Source organism: Mesoplodon densirostris, chromosome 11, assembly GCF_025265405.1.
Source record: "Mesoplodon densirostris isolate mMesDen1 chromosome 11, mMesDen1 primary haplotype, whole genome shotgun sequence".
In the NCBI taxonomy this organism is placed as follows: Eukaryota; Metazoa; Chordata; class Mammalia; order Artiodactyla; family Ziphiidae; genus Mesoplodon; species Mesoplodon densirostris.
In genome coordinates this window covers 68,347,495-68,368,157 of record NC_082671.1, presented here as the reverse complement: position 1 = coordinate 68,368,157, position 20,663 = coordinate 68,347,495, and the positions used below count along the sequence as shown (strand labels likewise).

The 20,663-nt window shown below is 40.0% G+C and overlaps 1 long non-coding RNA gene across 1 annotated transcript in view; it reads right to left on the bottom strand.

Moving 5' to 3' along the window:
- Window positions 1-20,663, bottom strand: part of LOC132499341 (uncharacterized) — an 84,427-nt gene that overhangs the window by 37,441 nt on the left and 26,323 nt on the right. The window contains exon 2 of the long non-coding RNA XR_009533838.1: window positions 11,079-11,140. This is a non-coding gene — a long non-coding RNA (uncharacterized LOC132499341). The remainder of the gene's footprint in view (window positions 1-11,078; window positions 11,141-20,663) is intronic.

Below are 20,663 nucleotides of genomic sequence, written 5' to 3'. Positions count from 1 at the left end.
TCACTGCAACCAGAGAAAGCCTGCACGCAGCAACGAAGACCCAATGCAGCCAAAAATAAAATAACATAAAATAAATAAGTCTGTAAAAAAAAAAAAAGAGAGATCATCTAGTGACTAAGTGGCTGAGCCAAGAGTCACGCCCAGATCAACTCCAGAGCCCTCACCAAGAGTTATATCGTTTCAAGGCACAAATAAGAACACAGGAGGCAGGGACTTTAAGAGCAGGAAAGAACTTATCTGAAAACTATGAAAAATGTTAATACGCTAAAGTTAACTATGAAAAGGTTATCAGCAAAAATTCCTGTGACCCAAGAAAAATTCGATTTTCATCCCAAGGCTCTTAAGCAATCATATTTAAACTCTGCACTTAAAAGTTCACATTACAAAGAAGCTCAAATTAAATGAACTCTGAACTCCATTTTGTACGTGCTGCCTTGCACATAATACTCAATTTTTAAACTGTTAGCCTGTTTAATTGTTCCTCAAGAGGCATTTCTATTTTAACAACCACATGGCACTTCATTACTTCAAGAGATATCAAAAGGGGCTTCTCTGGAGGCGCAGTGGTTAAGAATTGGCCTGCCAATGCAGGGGACACGGGTTCGAGCCCTGGGCCAGGAAGATCCCACATGCCGCGGAGCAACTAAGCCCGTGAGCCACAACTACTGAAACCCACGCACCTAGAGCCCGTGCTCCGCAACAAGAGAAGCCACCGCAATGAGAATACCGCGCGCCGCAACGAAGAGTAGTCCCTGCTCGCCGCAACTAGAGAAAGCCTGCGTGCAGCAACGAAGACCCAACACAGCCAAAAATAAATAAATAAAATAAATTTAATAAAAAGAAAAAGATATCAAAAGGAAATAACTATTATTACCCTAACTGATCATATTTTACAAAGGGGAAAAGGCAACTTTACAATGGATAAATCTGGCACATAGAAACTTAACCAAAAGTGAGATTTAACATCACTGATAATGAAACTAACATCATGAGCCTCCTGATGTGAAGCACTAAGAAAGACAAAACATCCTGCGCACAATATTTACCCTGAAGTTATTCAAGAGGAAACAGATAAATTCAAACTGAGGGATATTCTGCAAAATAACCGGTTTCCCAAAATGTCACTGTCATGAAAGACACGTCTCCCTTCCTAAAAGAGGGCTAAGGAACTATTTCAGGGTAAAAGACATGACACTGAAATGCAATGTATTTCCTGACTGAATTCTGGATTTCAAAGTTCTTAAAGTAAGCTATAAAGGACATTATTAGAACAACTAAGGAAATATGTACAATGTAGACTACATGTTAGATTATGATAATATGTCAATACCGTCATTCCTGAGTGTGACAACTGTACTGTGGTTATATGAGAGAAATGTCCTTATTCTTTAGAAATGAATACTGAAATATTTAGGAGTAAAGTAACCCTTAAATGTTTCAACAATATATAAATGTGTGCATGTGTGTAGAGAGAAAGAGAGAGAACACAAAACTGTGGCAAAACACTCACAATTGGTGAATATGTACTATTCTTTACGATCACTGTACTTCTCTTACCAAAATAAAAGGTTGAGGTGGAAAATAATTCAAGACACAAAGCTCAGGAATCTTAATGTAAACATTACCTAAAGAATTAAGACAGGGCCTCCCTGGTGGCGCAGTGGTTAAGAGTCCGCCTGCCGATGCAGGGGATACGGGTTCGTGCCCCGGTCTGGGAGGATCCCATATGCCGCGGAGCGGCTGGGCCCGTGAGCCATGGCTGCTGGGCCTGCGCATCCGGAGCCTGTGCTCCGCAACGGGAGAGGCCACAACAGTGAGAGGCCCACATACCGCAAAAAGAAAAAAAAAAAAAAAAAAAAAAGAATTAAGACAGAATAACAGAACCATTCTCTATGGAAGAAGAAAGGAAAGAGAAATGAATCAAGAAGCAGAAGTCAGGGAGTAAGACAGGAATTCAGGCCACTGCGACTCAAACCCCTATCTTCCTTTCTTTATAACCCCAAGCACAAACATAGTATTGGCAGGAACCTCAACACAACCATTTCTAAAGTAAAGGCCCAGCGTGCATAAACAGTGAGTGTTCACTCACCCACCAATATTTATTAAATATATGTGTGTGTCAGACTCCATGGCAGCAACACACAATAAAAATAAGAGCACAGATTCTGGAATCAGAGTGCGCAGGTTTGAATCCCAGCTCTACCAAATCCCAGCTCCACTATTTGCTATTTGTGTAACTTTTAGCAAATTACTCAATCTCTTAGTGCTTTGATATCCTCATTTTTAAAGGGAAGATAATAACAGTACTTACTTCAAAGGGCCGTTTTGAAGATTAGGTGACAAAATATATGTAAAATGCTAGAGTACTGCCTGGCATATATTAAACAACCCAGTAGATACTAGCTATTTTTTTTTGTTTTTATTAGGCACTGGAGACACAAAGTCAAAGAAGATATGGTTCCTTCCCTCAGAGATTTGCGGTCTACCTAGAGAAACAAACAGAAGAATCAATGTCCAAGGGCATGTAAATCACTGAAGTTGGAACACACCCTCACACCACACACAAAAATAAACTCAAAATGGCTTAAAAACGTAAATATAAGACATGACATCATAAAACCCCTGGAAGAGAACAGAGGCAAAACATTCTCTGATATAAACCTTACTAATGTTTTCTTAGGTCAGTCTCCCAAGGCAATAGAAATAAAAGCAGAAATAAACAAATGGGACCTAATCAAACTTACAAGCTTTTGCACAGCAAAGTAACATAAATAAAATGAAAAGACGACCTATGGACTGGGAGAAAATATCTGCAAATGATGCTACAAACCAGGGCTTAATTTCCAAAATAAACAAACAGCTCATACAACTCAATAACAAAAAAAACAAACAACCCAATCTAAAAAAGGGCAGAAGATCTACAAAGACATTTCTCCAAAGAAGACATACAGATGGCAAACAGGCATATGAAAAGATGCTCAACATTGCTCATTATTAGAGAAGTGCAAATCAAAACTACCATGAGGTACCACCTCACACCGGCCAAAATGACCATCATTAAAAAGTCTACAAATGACAAATGGTAGAGAGGGTGCAGAGAAAAGGGAACCCTCCTACACTCTTGGTGGGAATGTAAACTGGTGCAGCCACTCTGGAAAACAGTTTGAAGATTCCTTTAAAAACTAAAAATAGAGTTACCCATTGATCCAGCAATCCCACTCCTGGGCATATATCCGGAGAAAACTCTAATTCGAAAAGATACATGCAACTCAACGTTCACAGCAGCACTATTTACAATAGCCAAGACATGGAAGCAACCTAAATGTCCATCGAAAGATGAATGGATAAATAAGATGTGGCATATATACACAATGGAATACAACTCGTCCATAAAAAATAATGAAATAATGCCATTTGCAGCAACATGGATGAACTTAGAGATTATCATACTAACTGAAGTGAACCTAGAGATTATCATACTAACTGAAGTAACTCAGAAAGAGAAAGACAAATACCATATGCTATTCACTTATATGTGGAATCTAAAATATGACACGAATGAACTTATTTATGAAACAGAAACAGACTCACAGACACAGAAAACAAACTTGGGGCTACCAAAGGGGAAAGGAGGTGGGGGAGGGATAAATTAAAGAGTTTAGGATTAGCAGATACAAACTACTATGCATAAAATAGATAAACAAGGTCCTACTATATAGCACAATGAACTATATTCAATATCCTGTAATAAACCATAATGGAAAAGAAAAAAAATTTCTGTAAAGAATAAATCCACGGGACTTGCCTGGTGGTGCAGTGGTTAAGATTCCACTTGCCAATGTAGGGGACATGGGTTTGAGCCCTGGTCTGGGAAGATCCACGTACCGCAGAGCAACGATCCACAACTACTGTGCCCTCATGCCACAACTACTGAAGCCCGCGCACCTACAGCCCGTGCTCTACAACAAGAGAAACCACCGCAATGAGAAGCCTGTGCACTGCAACAAAGAGTAGCCCCCACTCGCCGCAACTAGAGAAAGGGCGCGTGCAGCAACGAAGACCCAACACAGCCAAAAATAAATAAATAAAATTAACTGATTAATTTTAAAAAGTAAAATATTTTTTAAAAGCATAAATCCAATGCTATATTTGCATAATTTTTAAAAAAAGATTCAATGTCCAAAGAACAGTGTGATAAGCATTATGTAAAAGTATGCACTTACGGGGCTTCCCTGGTGGCACAGTGGTTGAGAGTCCGCCTGCTGATGCAGGGGACGCTGGTTCATGCCCCATTCCAGGAAGATCCCACATGCCACAGAGCGGCTGGGCCCATGAGCCATGGCCGCTGAGCCTGCGCGTCCAGAGCCTGTGCTCTCAATGGGAAAGGCCACAACAGTGAGAGGCCCGCGTACCGCAAAAAAAAAAAAAGTATGCACTTACAGTAAAGGTACTATAAGAGCAGAGAGAAAGGGTGTTTAATAAAACAAAGATAATAAAAAGTTTACCACAAATGGGACCAGAGCTGACTTCTGAAGAATAAGTAGTTATTTCCCATGGAAAGAGAGTGATTAACCATTCTAGAAGCTTCAAAATCTTAATGGGAAAAAGCCTGACATCAGTTGAGGTTAGGCTAACAAGAATGAAAAGTATGGCAAGAAAAAAAAGGAAGGCAGGAGCCAGGTCATAAATGGCCTGTGTGTTAAGCTGAGTTTGAACTTTATCCTGAAAGCAATGCACAGCCATACAAGACACAGACGTAGAGAACTGATGTGCTTAAATCTCCATGTCAGAAAGATCACTTGGATAGTAAAGTGGAGGGCAAATTAAAGAGGTGGCAAGTCGAGAGGCAGGGAGACTGGTTAGAATTCTACTGCAGTAATACAGAGGGATAAAAAAATGTAGGCTTCAACCTGTAAGTATACAGCCAAGAAATATGAAAACATGCATTCACACAAGAACTTGTGCACAAATGGCCATAGCAGCATTAGTCATAACAGCCGAAGAGTACAAACAACCCAAATGTCCATCAACTAATACTTATTTTTAAAATGTGGTATATCCATACAATGGAATATTATTCATTCATAAAAAGGAGTGAAGTACTGATATGCTACAATACAGATGACCCCTGAAAACATTACGCTAAGTGAAAGAAGCCAGTAACAAAATAGCACACGTTTTATGACTGCATTTATATGAACTGTCCAGAATAGGCAATCTATCGAATTACAGAGTAGGTTAGGGGTTATATTACAGCTGGGGGAGAAGGGAGAGGCTGAGAGGAGGGAGGGAATAGGGAATGACTGCTAATATCTATGGGGTTTCTTCGAGGGATGATGAAAATGTTCTAAAACTGTGGTGATGGTTGTATAACTCTATGAATATACTAAAACTACAAAATTGTATATTTTATGTGGGCGACTTGTATGGTATCTGAATTATATCCCAGTAAAGCTGCTTTTTTTAAAAAAAAATAGGCCTAAACTGAGGTGGTAACAGGAGGGGTCTAAGTTATTTCCCAGGTCTCTAACACAAGTAATATGAATGAAGAAATGATTTATGTTGCACTCACCAGATACAGGAGATAAACAGGTGCAGGAGGTGGTGGAGGTGGGGAGAGGTAGATAAGTCTGGACATGTTAAGTTTAAAGCACCTATGGAACGAACACCCATGTGGAGATGCCCAGGAGGCAGCTGGATCAATAGGTCTAGCACTTGTTAGAGGTCTGGGGTGAAGGAATTACTTAGAAATCAACAGCAAATAAGCAGTGACTGAAACCAGAAGTTTTGATGCAGAGATCCTCAAAGAATGTAGAGGGTGATGAGAGCTGAAGTCTACAACCAAGACTAGAGAGACCTTGGGGGTATCAACAACGGAGAGCTAGGCAGGGAACAAGAAGCTTACCAAAGATGCTAAGAAGCAGCAGCCAAAGAGGAAGGAGGAAAGAATACGATCTTCTGCGGACAGACAGCCTTGAGAAAATAAAATCCTTAACAGTGCCAAATGCCTCAGAGGAGTCCTGCCCCTAGCAATGCCTGGCACACCGAAGGTGCTCAATAAATACCTGATGAACCAATTAATGTAAAGAAAGAAGTATTCACTGATTTGGCATATGGAAAAAATAGTGACTGGTAACTTCAGTGAGACCACAGGGTACCTAAATGCAAATTCATAAAGGGTGCCTTCTTTGGGTGGGCACACAGATTGATAAGCAGGGCTCAGGCTGGACTTCAGCCCCCCCACACACATACACACACCCTCAGGCTGGCACCCATGTGCAGTGAACAACTCAGTGGATTAAGAAGTAGAAAGAGATGTGGAAGTGACAACAGCAAGTATAGATTCTACTCCTTCACAACCTGTCTGAGAAGGGAAATACAGAAGCCTCTGTTACCAGAAAATTTGTCCAATTTTAAAATCTACCAGTAAACTACACCATATACTCTCATCCCCTAAATTTGAATTTGGGAAGAAGGTTTATCCAACCTTTAAAGCACATGTTTTATTTATAACCTATTTAGTCATTTTAACTAAAATGTTAAAGCTTCCATTACCAAAAAGAAATTAAAACATAACCTAGATATACACATGAACAATAAAACAAAAACTAAATTCTACTGAAAACAAAGGACAAAGGCAGCAGCTACAGAACTCCCATAGGCAAAAATAAAGTCATTAAAATACCAAGTGTGGTAGCTTTAAAATATACCTACAAATTCTTTAATACTCCTCCGTGCAAAAGGTGGAAACTACTACCCCCCTCCCTTGAGTGTGGGCTGTACTTGGTGACTCTCTTCTAATGAACAGAATGTAACAGAAGTGACAATACGTGACTTCTGACATGAAATCATAAAAGGTACTGTGGCTTCCTCCTTACTCTCTCAGCTTAGTCGCTCTAGAGGAAAGCCAGCTGCCATGCTGTGACAAAACTCAAGCAGTCCTCTGGAGAAGTCCATCTGTTAAGGAACTGAGGCCTCCTGTCAACAGCCATGTGAGTGAGCCACCTTGACTGGCCCCAGTCAAGCCTTCAGAAGACCACAGCCCCAGCAGACATTATGAGTGCAACCTCATGAGCCAGAATCACTCACTTAAAATGCTCCCAGGGCTTCCCTGGTGGCACAGTGGTTGAGAGTCCGCCTGCTGATGCAGGGGACACAGGTTCGTGCCCCCATCCGGGAAGATCCCACATGCCGTGGAGCGGCTGGGCCCATGAGCCATGGCCACTGGGCCTGCACATCCGGAGGGTGTGCTCCACAACGGAGAGGCCACAACAGTGAGAGGCCGGCATACCAGAAAAAAAAAAAAAAAGCTCCCAGATTCTTGAGCCACAGAAACCGTGTACAATAACATTTATTGTTGTTTCAAGCTGCTGAAACTGAGTTTTAGGATAATTTATTATGTTGAAATACAGTCATCCCTCAGTATTCACAAGGAATTGGTTCCAGAACCTGCCACAGATACCAAAATCTGCGGATGTTCAAGTCCCAGAGTCAGCCCTCTTTACCTGTGGTCCCACGTCCGAGGATTCAACCAACCACAGATGGTGCAGTAGTATACGTATTTTATTTATTTATTTTATTTATTTATTTTTGGCTGCACTGGGTCTTCACTGCTGCGCGCAGGCTTTCTCTAGTTGCGGAGAGCTGGGGCTACTCTTCGTTGCGGTGTGTGGGCTTCTCATTGCAGTGGCTTCTCTTGTTGCGGAGCACGGGCTCTAGGTGCACGGGCTTCAGTAGTTGTGGCACACAGGCTCAGCAGTTGTGGCACACGGGCTTAGCTGCTCCGTGGCATGTGGTGTCTTCCCGGACCAGGGATCGAACCTGTGACCCCTGCATTGGCAGGCAGATTCTTAACCATTGCGCCACCAGGGAAGTCCCAGTGTACGTATTTATTGAAAAAAATCTACGTATAAGTGAAGCCATGCAGTTCAAACCCATGTTGTTCAAGGGTCAACTGCAGATAACCAATAAGCTGATAAAATTTTTAAAAGCTCAGGAGTACCAGAATATTCATTTACCTTATTTTATCTACTAAGCATCTGAACACCCCTGTACCAAGCAGAATTCTCCAAATTGACAAATATCTAATCTATATATACAAAGAGAAATAACCAGATACATGATTTCCTTTAAAAATAAATAAATAACAAGTGAAGTGAACAGGAAACCAAGAATAATGCAAGAGCTTTTACTGATAGACCTAAGGTTTTTGTGGGGGAGGGGAGGGGGAGGGGAATAACTGAATAAAAGTTAAAGCCCTTCTTTTTAAAAAAGATTACACTTTTTTAAAAGAGGTGAGAGAATGGACTTAAAATGACAAAAGGATGATATGCTTGATGTGCAATAAGAAACTAATATAAAAATAAAAGGGGGACTAACCATTGTAAAGCAATTATACTCCAATAAAGATGCTAAAAAAAATTTTTTTAATAAAAAATAATAAAAGGGGGAAGAAGACATGCAATAGAATACTGGGAAACTTTATAGAAAGGAGATTAAATTTGACGCACAACAACAAAATTTGTGGATGACTTTAGAGGAAGTTAAAAAATGGTGTTTACAAGAGATCTTTTGGGGGTGCTGGAAAAGTAACACTGCCATGTGATAATGATTACACAACTCTACAAATCTGATAAAAATCACTGAGTCATACACCTCAAAGAGGCAAATTTTGCAGTATATGAATTATGCCTCAATAAAGCTGTTTTCTTTTTTAAGTGGTATTTGTTCACTAAAGCAAGGAGGGAAAATTATATTATTAGAGTTTTTCTGACTAAAGAAAGGAAGTAGCCAAGAGGAAAAGTACAGTAATTCATTCGACAGACAAGAAAATAAAAAGGAAATTTTTCATAGATTAAGAAATATTAATGTTTTCATTTCAGCCAAATATAGGACAGTATTGTGTCTCTGGGTAACTCTCTATAAACCTGACTAGGAGCACAAAATCTTACTATCTTAGGAGTAGAAAGACGATGGATTTGGAACCCTTAAATGTGGAATAAGGAGAAGGAACACTTTGACCTAAGTTCCTATCCCCTAGAAGAGGGTAACAATTTATTCTGATCTCACATTATTGCATGTGCCTGAGACATAGAGATGGTACCTCCTATGAGAAGAATTTAAAGAAATTTAAAAGCAGAAAATCAAATATATAACTGTTTTAAAAAATGTATGTTAATTTCTTTACAAGCCTGATGGCAACAGTCAATTCCCTCAGTCAGTCAAAATATCCACATGGGGAATTTTTTGGTATTTTTGAAGAAGATTAATTTGCATTGGTTCAGGGACTTTAGCAGAAGTTTCCCAAAACAGCAGTACTGTATTTTATTTACCCCATTTGTAACTACAAACAAAGTTCAAGCAAAAATGCACCTATAAACAACCACAATTCACATTTGCTTTGAGCTATGAAAATATTAACTTACTCTGACCTCCCCTGCACCAACTTCAGCGAACCCTGGATCAAGAGTCTCAGCTGCCAAAACAGCACAGGTGTCTCTAATTTCAGACCTGCTAGTCTCCTCTCTGACTTTGGCTAAATCAGTAGCAAGCCCAGAAAATAAAAACAAAAAAACTCAAAAGTCATGTAGGTATTTTCTTTCTTCCTCTATAAAAGGATGCTCTAGCAGATACAAATGAAATAGCATGTATTAATATATAATTCTATCTCTCTAAGTGGCTATAATAAAAGTCAAAATAGTTCAAGATAGTGATATTCACGATATTATCCATCTAGACTTGAAAAATTGTAATATCAATGAACTTTAAAGTTTATGGTACCATGCTAAACCTTTACTAGGCATTCAATAAATGTTAGTTCCTTTCTTTCCTTTCCATTAATTCTTAGAGTATTTCCATAAAACAGTTCCTGCTCATTATACCCCAATATATAGCAGGAAAATAGAAAAAAGATAATTTCCTCACTGAACACCTAGATCAGACTCTGAAAATTCAGGCCACCAGATGATGATGAAGGCACTGATTTGCAAAAGTTAAACTTTACCCTCTCTACCTCCCTTCCTAGGCAGCAGTGTCACTTCCAAGGACCATGTTCCTTCTGCTCTAGGAAGTGGCTCAACTGTTTTTCCCCATAGCAATATATTAGCAGTTCCTGTTCTTTGTGACTGGAAGCCAGTCTCAAGAAGCTATTCTATTCTAAGTGCAGGTGCAGCAAGAGTCCAAAGATTGTCATCAACCCAGAGAAGCCCATGCTCACGTTCACAGGATTCTTGGTTGGAGGATTTGGGGGAGTACTGCCATTGGTTTTTTTGGCTACCTATTTCACTCTCCAAATGATCCAAGTTTCCTGCACCAATGAGCAATGGGGTCTCCACATACCTAAGATTATGGGAAACTAAAACTACATGAAACAGCACTAGTCCCTACTTTGACAGGAAATGTTCTGCCAAAAATAGGTTTGCAGAGCTGTGTGAAGCTGCCGTCTATAGCTCTTTTTTGTGGGCATCTGATACAAGAGAGATATATGAGCCAAAGTCATATCTGGTGTACTTTTGTTCAGACTCCGGAGCTTAAGATAGGAACACAAGCATGCTGTGTCAAAACAAACTCTAGTGGTTACAGATGGACAGATTCTGTCATCAGTAACAAAATTTATAGTTGTCAGTGATGGTCTGGTTACTGTCAAGATAAGCCCTTTGATTGCATCTAGTCTACCATTCACATAAGCTACTGAATTTTAGTGACCAGAAGAATTAGCTAGCCTGTCACCTCCCACTACCCCAAGCTGGTTTACACAGTGGCTCCAATACAAGAACTTCTGCCCTCTAAGGAGTGGGTCATGGTGTGTGTGTGCATGTGTGTGAATTCATGGTTCTGTTCTATGACCACCAAAATTTTTAATGGGTTGTGCTGTTTCTTGGCATTCAATACCCTCAGACAAGACACTAGGTGTAGTCCACAACACTAGATAAACCATGGTGACAGACCATCATAGAGTCATGCTGAGTGTTTCCCTAAACAATAATCAAATCTGATCAATTCTAGTTCAGTAGAACTGAAAATACTAACAAACACCTTAGAAAAGGAGGCAGGAAAGAATAAATAAAACTGGGACCTACCTTGTTTACAATTCCCACAGACAGATGAAATTCAATTCCATGCCAACCATACCCTTCGATCACTAAAACACAAACAGAAAAATAAAAGTTCATGCAATATAAGCAGTTCTTCCAGTTCCTACAGCGTATTTGGTTTCAATGGTTAAGAAGCTGTTTCTTGGGCTTCCCTGGTGGCGCAGTGGTTGAGAGTCCGCCTGCCAATGCAGGGGACACGGGTTCGTGCCCCGGTCTGGGAAGATCCCACATGCTGCGGAGCGGCTAGGCCCATGAGCCATGGCCGCTGGGCCTACGTGTCCGGAGACTGTGCTCCGCAATGGGAGAGGCCACAACAGTGAGAGGCCCGCGTACCACAAAAAAAAAAAAAAAAAAAAAAAAAAGAAGCTGTTTCTTATCTGCTTTCTGTCCTCTCCACAACCGCAACAGTAGCTGAGTGTCACTGGCAAAAAGGCCCAGATATGTGGAGTTAAATAACAGGTAACACTGATTGAACACTTACTATATGCCAGGCACTGTTCTAAGTGCTTAAATGTACTAACTAATTTAATCCACACAACAACCCTATGAGATACTCTTACTAACTCATTTTACATCCAAATGACAACTGGCCTATACCTCTGAAAATTGCTCTTACTTGTGTTAAGAAATGCCTCTTAAATAAATGTAGGCAATCTCAACCACTGTGGCTGGGCTGTCTCAATAGTTGATATCTATATATGTTCCATATTCATCCACTCATTATACATTTCTTAAGTCCCCATGGTGGGCTGAGCACTATAGTAGATGCTAATCATGATTTATTCTCTGCCCTTTAGGAGTTGAGAAACTATTTGGGGAGATCAGACTGAATCCAAGAAATGGTTCAAGAAATGGAATACCCTATTATGAGGTACACTCTCTTTGTGCAATCATTCAGTAAAAAAATGAATAACCTTTGGGAAAAGGAAAGGAAAGCTTTACAGAAGAGGTGCCTTAAAGCTGGACCTTAAAAAAAAAAAAAATTGGCAAAGAGAGGAGAAAGGTTCTTCAGGAAAGGAAACGAGAACAAAAACATGGTGGCGGGGACAGACAGACTCTATCTGAGGTCCTTCATAATCTGATCCCATCCAGTCTGACTAGCCTTTGCTTTGGCCGGTGATCTCCCTCCCCATCCCCGTTAGCCACACCAGACTTCTTCCTTCTAGGATACACAATCTTTGATAGCTCCTTTGTTTCTCCTACTGCCTTGAATGTTTTCCCCACCTTTTCCCTGGTGGGTAACATTAACTAGTCCTAGTATACAGTAGGCACTCAATAAGATACAGCCATTATTGTAAATAATATTGTTTAAGATTCATTTGAAACATTTTTCTATAACCTCTTCCAATTCTCCAGAGTTAATCTACTGGCCTCTCTGCCACACCTACATGGCATTTGTCCATTTTTCCATTACAATTATAAAACATTCTACTGCCCCAGGTTACCTTTTTTTTTTCTTTCTCTTACTTGTCTGAACAGGTAACATCTTTTCTACAACTCTATACACCCCAAGACCTAGCACAGTGTCTGGCATGTAATAGGTGCCCATTATATGCACTTGTTGACTGAAGGCCCAACTGACTCAAATTTACAAAATGAGTAACAATAGGATTCTTCTAAAAAGTGAGCTCATTTAGTACACTTAAACAATTCAGTTTGTCAAAAATCTAATGCACTTTTACATCTTCATGAATATATCTGCTACATAATTATACCAACAATTCATGCACAAAAAAGTCAAAGTGGATTCACCAAACACTACCAGCTGACTAGTTTTTGCTTGATGACAAAATGAGGTCCTCATCCATGTCAATGGACACAGGAGAAATTAACTGAACTGACTATTTAGATATTATGGCTGGTGACCTTTCTCAGTGAATGGATGCCACAACTTTGTAGGCAGTATGTATGTTTAAATAGGTATTTATACTGGCTTTAGTCACAGGCGGTAGAGGTTACAAATTTAGAAGTCCAATCATAAATCCAAGGTTTATTTATAGAAACATTCCATATTGTAAGAGTTTAAAAAGTAAAACAGCAGCCATTTTCTTTGCCGAAAACAAAAGGTAACAGAGCACCGAAGGACCAGACCTTCTCTTGACTCTGCTCTTGGCACTGCTTAAAGCAGAGGAAGAAATGTGCAGGGCAAGCAGGAGCCTCGCTGAAAATCAGCCACCCACAGCAACCGGCCTTTTGAATGTCTATGCTATTCAAGGCTTAAGTATTAATTTTATACATGTCCGTGTTCATTGAAAGCACAATTTGTGGCTTGGAACTTGAAAAAGTGTTCTAATGTGCTAGTTTGTCCAATATTAATCGAGTCTGCCAGGTTTGAACATGCCAAACTTAAAATACTCTCTAGATCGTCATGCAAAGGTATGAGCTCAATCCTTTATTCTCAGGAAAAGGAACTTAGGCAGAATGACTAAAGCAACAGTATTTCAATGAAAGCCATAACAGAAAAAGTCAACTAAATAGTGACGAGTTACTATTTTTAAATATCTGAATAGGAATAAGATACAAGCTAATGACAGATTTCTTACAATTATTAATCTCACCTAAAATGAGATCCTGGGATTTTAGATCCAAGGTGTCAGAGAATGTATTTTGAAACTGATTTCAACATGAGATCATCTCATAAAAAGGTTGTTTTAGTCATCCACTGACCAAGCCCCTTCAGAATCGAAGTCTAACTTACTTTACATTGAAATAAATTATATTTTTTATATGAACAGTATTATAAGCAAAGTTTTTTTAATCTTTTACTTTATCAGCTTTAGAAAAATGCTAATAAAACCTGGAATGACTAAATTTTTATAAATAAACCTCAGAAGCTCACACATCCAGTCCCTTCAATTTCAGTTGTGGAACCAGAGCAGAAGGGGTTCAATGACTTGATAACAGGAAGACTGGGACCAGAATCTGATTACCAGTCCAATTTATTTATTCTACTACATACTACTAAACACACTGTTTTATTAAGACAGAAAATGTTTTGGAAATTACAACAGAAGAAAAGTTTAAATACCTACATTCATTCCCTGAGAAGAATTTAAAAATTACATGTGTGCCCTGAAGATTTGTAAATGCTGACCCTTAAAAACTTAGGCAGTAGAAGACTATAGCAGTTATTTCAATGCTTTTGGCTCAATAACCTGTAGAATCTTCGCTAGAAGTTTAGCTTTAAAAGGTTTTTCTTACATCCCTAAGGGTATGGGAATAATTTTTACAAGCTAAGATGACATTATCCTTACCTTCTAAAATATAAACCTCCCACAGACACACAAAAAAAAGCAATTTCGGGACTTCCCTGGAGGCACAGTGGTTAAGACTCTCCTGGTCAGGGAACTAGATCCCACATGTATGCTGCAACTAAGAGTTTGCATGCCACAACTAAGGAGCCCGCCTCCCACAACTAAGGAGCCCGCCTGCCGCAACTAAGGAGCCCACCTGCCACAACTAAGACCCGATGCAAACAAATGAATAAATAAATGATAGGGCTTCCCTGGTGGCACAGTGGGTAGGAATCCGCCTGCCAATGCAGGGGACATGGGTTCAACCCCTGGTCCGGGAAGATCCCACATACCGTGGAGCAACTAAGCCCATGCGTCACAACTACTGAGCCTGCGCTCTAGAGCCCATGAACCACAACTACTGAGGCCTGCAATCTTAAGAGCCCGTGCTCTACAACAAGAGAAGCCACCGCAATGAGAAGTCTGCACACCACAACGAAGAGTAGCCCCCGCTCACCGCAACTAGAGAAAGTCCGTGCAGACGCAACGCAGTCAAAAATAAATAAAATAAATAAATTTATTTTTTAAAAAATAAAAATAGGGTTTCCCTGGTGGTGCAGTGGTTGAGAGTCCGCCTGCCGATGCAGGGGACACGGGTTCATGCCCCGGTCCGGGAAGATCCCACATGACGCGGTGCAGCTGGGCCCGTGAGCCATGGCCACTGAGCCTGCACGTCCGGAGCCTGTGCGCCGCAACGAGAAAGGCCACAACAGTGAGAGGCCCACGTACCGCAAAAAATAAATTAAATAAATAAATAAATAAATAAATAAATAATAAAAATCACAAGAGAAATTAGAAAATATTAAAAAAGCAATTTCATAGAATTCAGGGTCTTCTTTCAAATATTTCTTCTGAACGAATTCTACTGTCTCATTTTAATTTGCAGGGAAGAGATGCAAAAAATAAAAGGAAAGTAAAAAAATAAAATGGAAGGGAAAAAAAGGAAAAGGAGGAAAGAGGAAAGAAAAATCAATATAAAGGTTTGGCTCTGATATCAAAAAAGGAGGAGAAAAACAATTCCTAATTAAATAAATGAACTGTGGTTTTTAAGCAATCAGCCTCTACAAGGTATGGTTACATACCTCCTCAAACTGAACACCTAAAAAAATATCTTAACCTCATTTTGCCTGATTCCTCTATTTGCTCTTTCTTCCACTTCCAAAGATAGAGTATTAAGTGGAGTGGGCCTCCTGGAACAAGTAAGGGAGTCAGAAATGTCTGTCCATGCAGCCCCCTCGAAGTGCCAGTACTGGCTGGAGTTACTAGAGTCTCAAAAGTGGAGTCAAGAAAGACCACTGCATTCCCAGAGTGTGTCTATATCCTCCTCTAGAAGAGATTAGAAACCTGCTGCCTTTCACATGCACCAAAAGCCCTTCCTTTCCTACTAACAATTTAACTTAGATACAAAAATTACAGTTAATATAACAATTAATTAAGGTGACAAGTGGAAAAAGAAAGCAATACCATAGGTACTATACATACATATATATTATAGAGGGAAGGAGGGAGGGAGGGAGGGAGGCAATAAGTAAGACCGGGCTGGTCAACCCAGCTGCAGCATTCAGCATTCAACCTAACATATGCTTGGTAAGGCACTAGAACACAGACAATACTTTACAAATAAAAAACTAAAATCTCAAACCATCCACTCATAAGAACAGTTTCCAAGTCTATCAAAGCTCCCAGTTTCACCTTCCCCTGCCGTCACCCTATAACAAGCAATGGAAGCATCTCCTATTTCACTGTGTATTAAGACTCAGATGTAGCTCCAGATGGGCAGATATAGCTATCATGTTTTGAAACTGCAAAGCAAAATCCAGGTGTTTGAACATCTGTTCTTTTATGTGACTCTCCTAATACTGTAAGGTGGTACTGGTGGAGAGTAAACTGCAGCAAAGCCCCTATTATGAGTGGATTCACAAAGGAGTCCGTCTGTCAGTATTCTAATTATGTTTAGACCTCAAAGCTGACTCAGACACCTCCGCAGCAAGTCTTTTTTTTTTTTTTTTTAAGCAACAAACATTTATTTCTTACAGTTCTAAAAGCTGAGAATTCCAGGATCAAGATGCTGGCAGATTCACTGCCTGGTGAGAACCTGCTTCCTGGCTCATAGAGGGCTATCTTTTCACTACGTCCTCACACCACAGAAGGTGGGAGGAAGCTTTCTGGGGTCTCTTTCATAGGGGCACTAATTCTATTCATGAGAGCTCCACCCTCATGACCTAATCCCCTCTCAAAGGCCACACCCCCAATACCATCCCATTGGGTGTTAGGATTTTTTTTTTAATTTTTTTAAATTTTTTGCTTTATAACAAATTTAATCAGTTATACATATACATATGTTCCCATATCCCCTCCCTTTTGCGTCTCCCTCCCACCCTCCCTATCCCACCCCTCCAGGCGGTCACAAAGCACCGAGCTGATCTCCCTGTGCTATGCGGCTGCTTCCCACTAGCTATCTACCTTACGTTTGGTAGTGTATATATGTCCATGCCGCTCTTTCACTTTGTCACAGCTTACCCTTCCCCCTCCCCATATCCTCAAGTCCATGCTCTAGTAGGTCTGTGTCTTTATTCCTGTCTTACTCCTAGGTTCTTCATGACTTTTTTTTTCTTAAATTCCATATATATGTGTTAGCATACAGTATTTGTCTTTCTCTTTCTGACTTACTTCACTCTGTATGACAGACTCTAGGTCTATCCACCTCATTACTAATAGCTCAATTTCATTTCTTTTTATGGCTGAGTAATATTCCATTGTATATATGTGCCACATCTTCTTTATCCATTCATCCGATGATGGACACTTAGGTTGTTTCCATCTCCGGGCTATTGTAAATAGGGCTGCTATGAACATTTTGGTACATGTCTCTTTTTGAATTATGGTTTTCTCAGGGTATATGCCCAGTAGTGGGATTGCTGGGTCATATGGTAGTTCTATTTGTAGTTTTTTAAGGAACCTCCATACCGTTCTCCATAGTGGCTGTACCAATTCACATTCCCACCAGCAGTGCAAGAGTGTTCCCTTTTTTCCACACCCTCTCCAGCATTTATTGTTTCTAGTTTTTTTGATGATGGCCATTCTCCGCAGCAAGTCTTAAATAAACATGTACATTCCTCTTTTCTTAAACAGAATAAAATCAATAATTCTTTTATTATTCCTTGCTTTTTTCCCATAATAAATTATTTTAATTTTTCAAAATAGGTAATACGTAACTATGGTTTAAAAAAAACTAACAGTACAATGAGCATATAGTGAAAAGTAGGTCTCTTTCCCACCCAGTCCCCTAGTACTTCTTTCCAGAAAGGATTTCAAATTTCTTGTAAGTTAACATTTTCTTAATGACTGAATCGCTCTCCTGTGCTTACAAATGTGGCTGCAGCTCAATGACTTGGCTGGTTATCACACTACCAGAGAGAGCACATCTCCACCATCACTGAAATGGAGCGTCTGAGCGGGAGGGACCAGCCTTCAGTGTGGCATGGCACATTTGTGCCCTCCCCGTACACACTCCCACTCACGTGCAGGCACATGAGGAGAGGGTTCTTTTGTGTATAGGTGTGGTAAAATATACATGACATAAGATTTACCATTCTAACCATTTTTAACTGTAAAATTCAGTGGCATTAAATATATTCACAATGTTGTGGAACCATCACAACTATCCACCTCCAAAACTTTTTCATCATCCCAAACAGGAACTCTGTACTCATTAGACAGTAACTCCCCATTTCCCCTCCCTCTAGCCCCCAGTAACACTATTCTACTTTCTGTCTTTATGAATTTACCTATTCAAGGTACTTCATATGAGTGGAATTATACAATTTTTGTCCTTTTGTGCCTGGCTTCTTTCACTTAGCATAATGTCTTCAAGGTTCCCATGTTGTAGATTGTTTCAGAATTTCCTTCTTTTTTAAGGCAGAATAATATCCTATCGTATGTACATAACACATTTTGTTTATCCATTCATCAGTGGAGGGACATTTGGGTTGTTTCCATCTTTTAACTATTATGAACAATGCTGCCGTGAATGTTGGTATACAAGTATCTGTTTAGGTCCCTTCTTTCAATTATTTTGGATATTTGCTTAGAAGTAGAACTGCTGTACCTATGGCAGTTCTGTGTTTAACTTTTTTTAAAAAACTAAATTTATTTATTTATTTTGGCTGCACTGGGTCTTCGTTGCTGCACGCGGGCTTTCTCTAGTTGCGGCAAGCGGGGGCTACTCTTCTTTGCGGTGTGCACGTTTCTCACTGCGATGGCTTCTCTTGTTGCAGAGCATGGGCTCTAGGCGCACAGGCTTCAGTAGTTGTTGCATGCAGGCTCTAGAGTGCAAGCTCAGTAGCTGTGGCGTACAGGCTTAGTTGCTGTGTGGCATGTGGGATATTCCCGGACCAAGGATCGAACCCATGTCCCCCGCACTGGCAGGCGGATTCCTAATCACTGCGCCACCAAGGAGGGCCCCCTGTGTTTAACTTTTTGAGGAACCACAAAACTGTTTTCCACAGTGACTGCACCGTTTTACACCAGTGATACACAGGGTTCCAGTTTCTCCTCCTTGCAGTTTTTTGGTAATAGCCATCCTAATGGATGTGAAGTGGCGGTATCTCATTGTAATTTTCATCTGCATTCAAAGGAGAGGATTCTTTTTTTTTTTTTTTCAAAGGAGAGGATTCTTATGCCTACGGCTTCAAAACATTTTGCATTTGAAGGTGTTCCTATGGCACTGGTCCATCTCCACCCCACAACAAGTGTCTTATCATCTGGCTCTTCATCATGGTTCTCAAGAGTCTACCACTCATTCAGTGCACTAGTCACTTCAAATCTTGCACACTATGACTACCACCATACTCCATTCTGCCTTCTCTGCACATCTTAATATTCTTTCACCTATGCTTTTTGGCTTTCTTCTCAAAAAATGGTGATCTAGGGGCTTCCCTGGTGGCGCAGTGGTTGAGAGTCCACCTGCCGATGCAGGGGACATGGGTTCTTGCCCCAGTCCGGGAAGATCCCACATGCCGCGGAGCGGCTAGGCCCGTGAGCCATGGCCGCTGAGCCTGCATGTCCAAAGCCTGTGCTCTGCAATGGGAGAGGCCACAACAGTGAGAGGCCCGTGTACCGCAAAAAAAAAAAAAAAAAAAAATGTTGATCTATTTATAACCAGACACTGCCAGTTTAATCAACACACTCCTTCAATTTCTGGAAGAACTGACTACTCACAGCACTTTGGGTACTTCAAGTCTTCTCAGGAATTGTCAACAGTGCTCAAAAGTTCTTTCTTGACTATCTAAGGCACTTGCTTTTCTTTTTCTTAGTTTTGCATTCAGAACTCTTTTGGATGCTTGAAAATGACAGAAAGTTGATCTCTGGATAACCGAAGTTTTACCATAAGCATCTTCATGCTTATTTCTACCTGCATTTAAGCAGAGCTTGCAGATAAATAAAATAGATACATTAAACTTCTCAGTTCTCAAGAAGAACACAACAAAAATGACAAAATTTAAAATACGTTTGTTAGTATCCCACAATAAATTGCAATTTGTCAACAGTGCCTACAACATGGTAGGCACTTGTTAAATATTTGTTGAATGAATGGTTTAAGGAGATATAATATGGCAGCAGAGAATGTAGGCTTTGGAGTCAGATCTGGATTTGTATGTCAGCTCCTACCTTTATTAGCCATATGATCTAGGGATAAGTTGCTTAGCTTCTCTGAGGCTCAGAGATGCTAAAAAATAACAGATGGATAATACCACCTATCTTTCAGAATGACCATGAAGAGTTGTTATTGGTGGTGTATTCAAACATATAAACTGCTTTGTTGGTATTGGCTCTAGGTACTGCAAAAGCATGGATTTAAGTAAAAGAAACAGTTCAATAGCTCGGAATTCATTTATTTATTAGTGATTATTCGTGTATTTAGTGATGGCCTACTATGTGCCAGGCACTGTAGTTGCAAAAGACACATCAGTGATCTAGAAAGACATAGATCCTTGCTCTCGTGGAGCTTATGTTCTAATAGGGAGAGACAGATAATAAAATAATAAATATAATAAGTAAACTACCAAGATCTTAAAATGTAATGAATGCTTTAGGGAAGAAAAAGAAAAAGTAGATCAGAAAAAAGGGAATAAGAAGTGTTGGGGGAAGAGGACTTGCAATCTTTAAATAAGATGATCAGAGTAAGGCCTCATTGAGAAAGCGACACAAGCAAAGATTTGACAGTCATAAGAGATTCAGCCATGCAGATATTTAGAGGAAGAGCATTCCAGAAAGA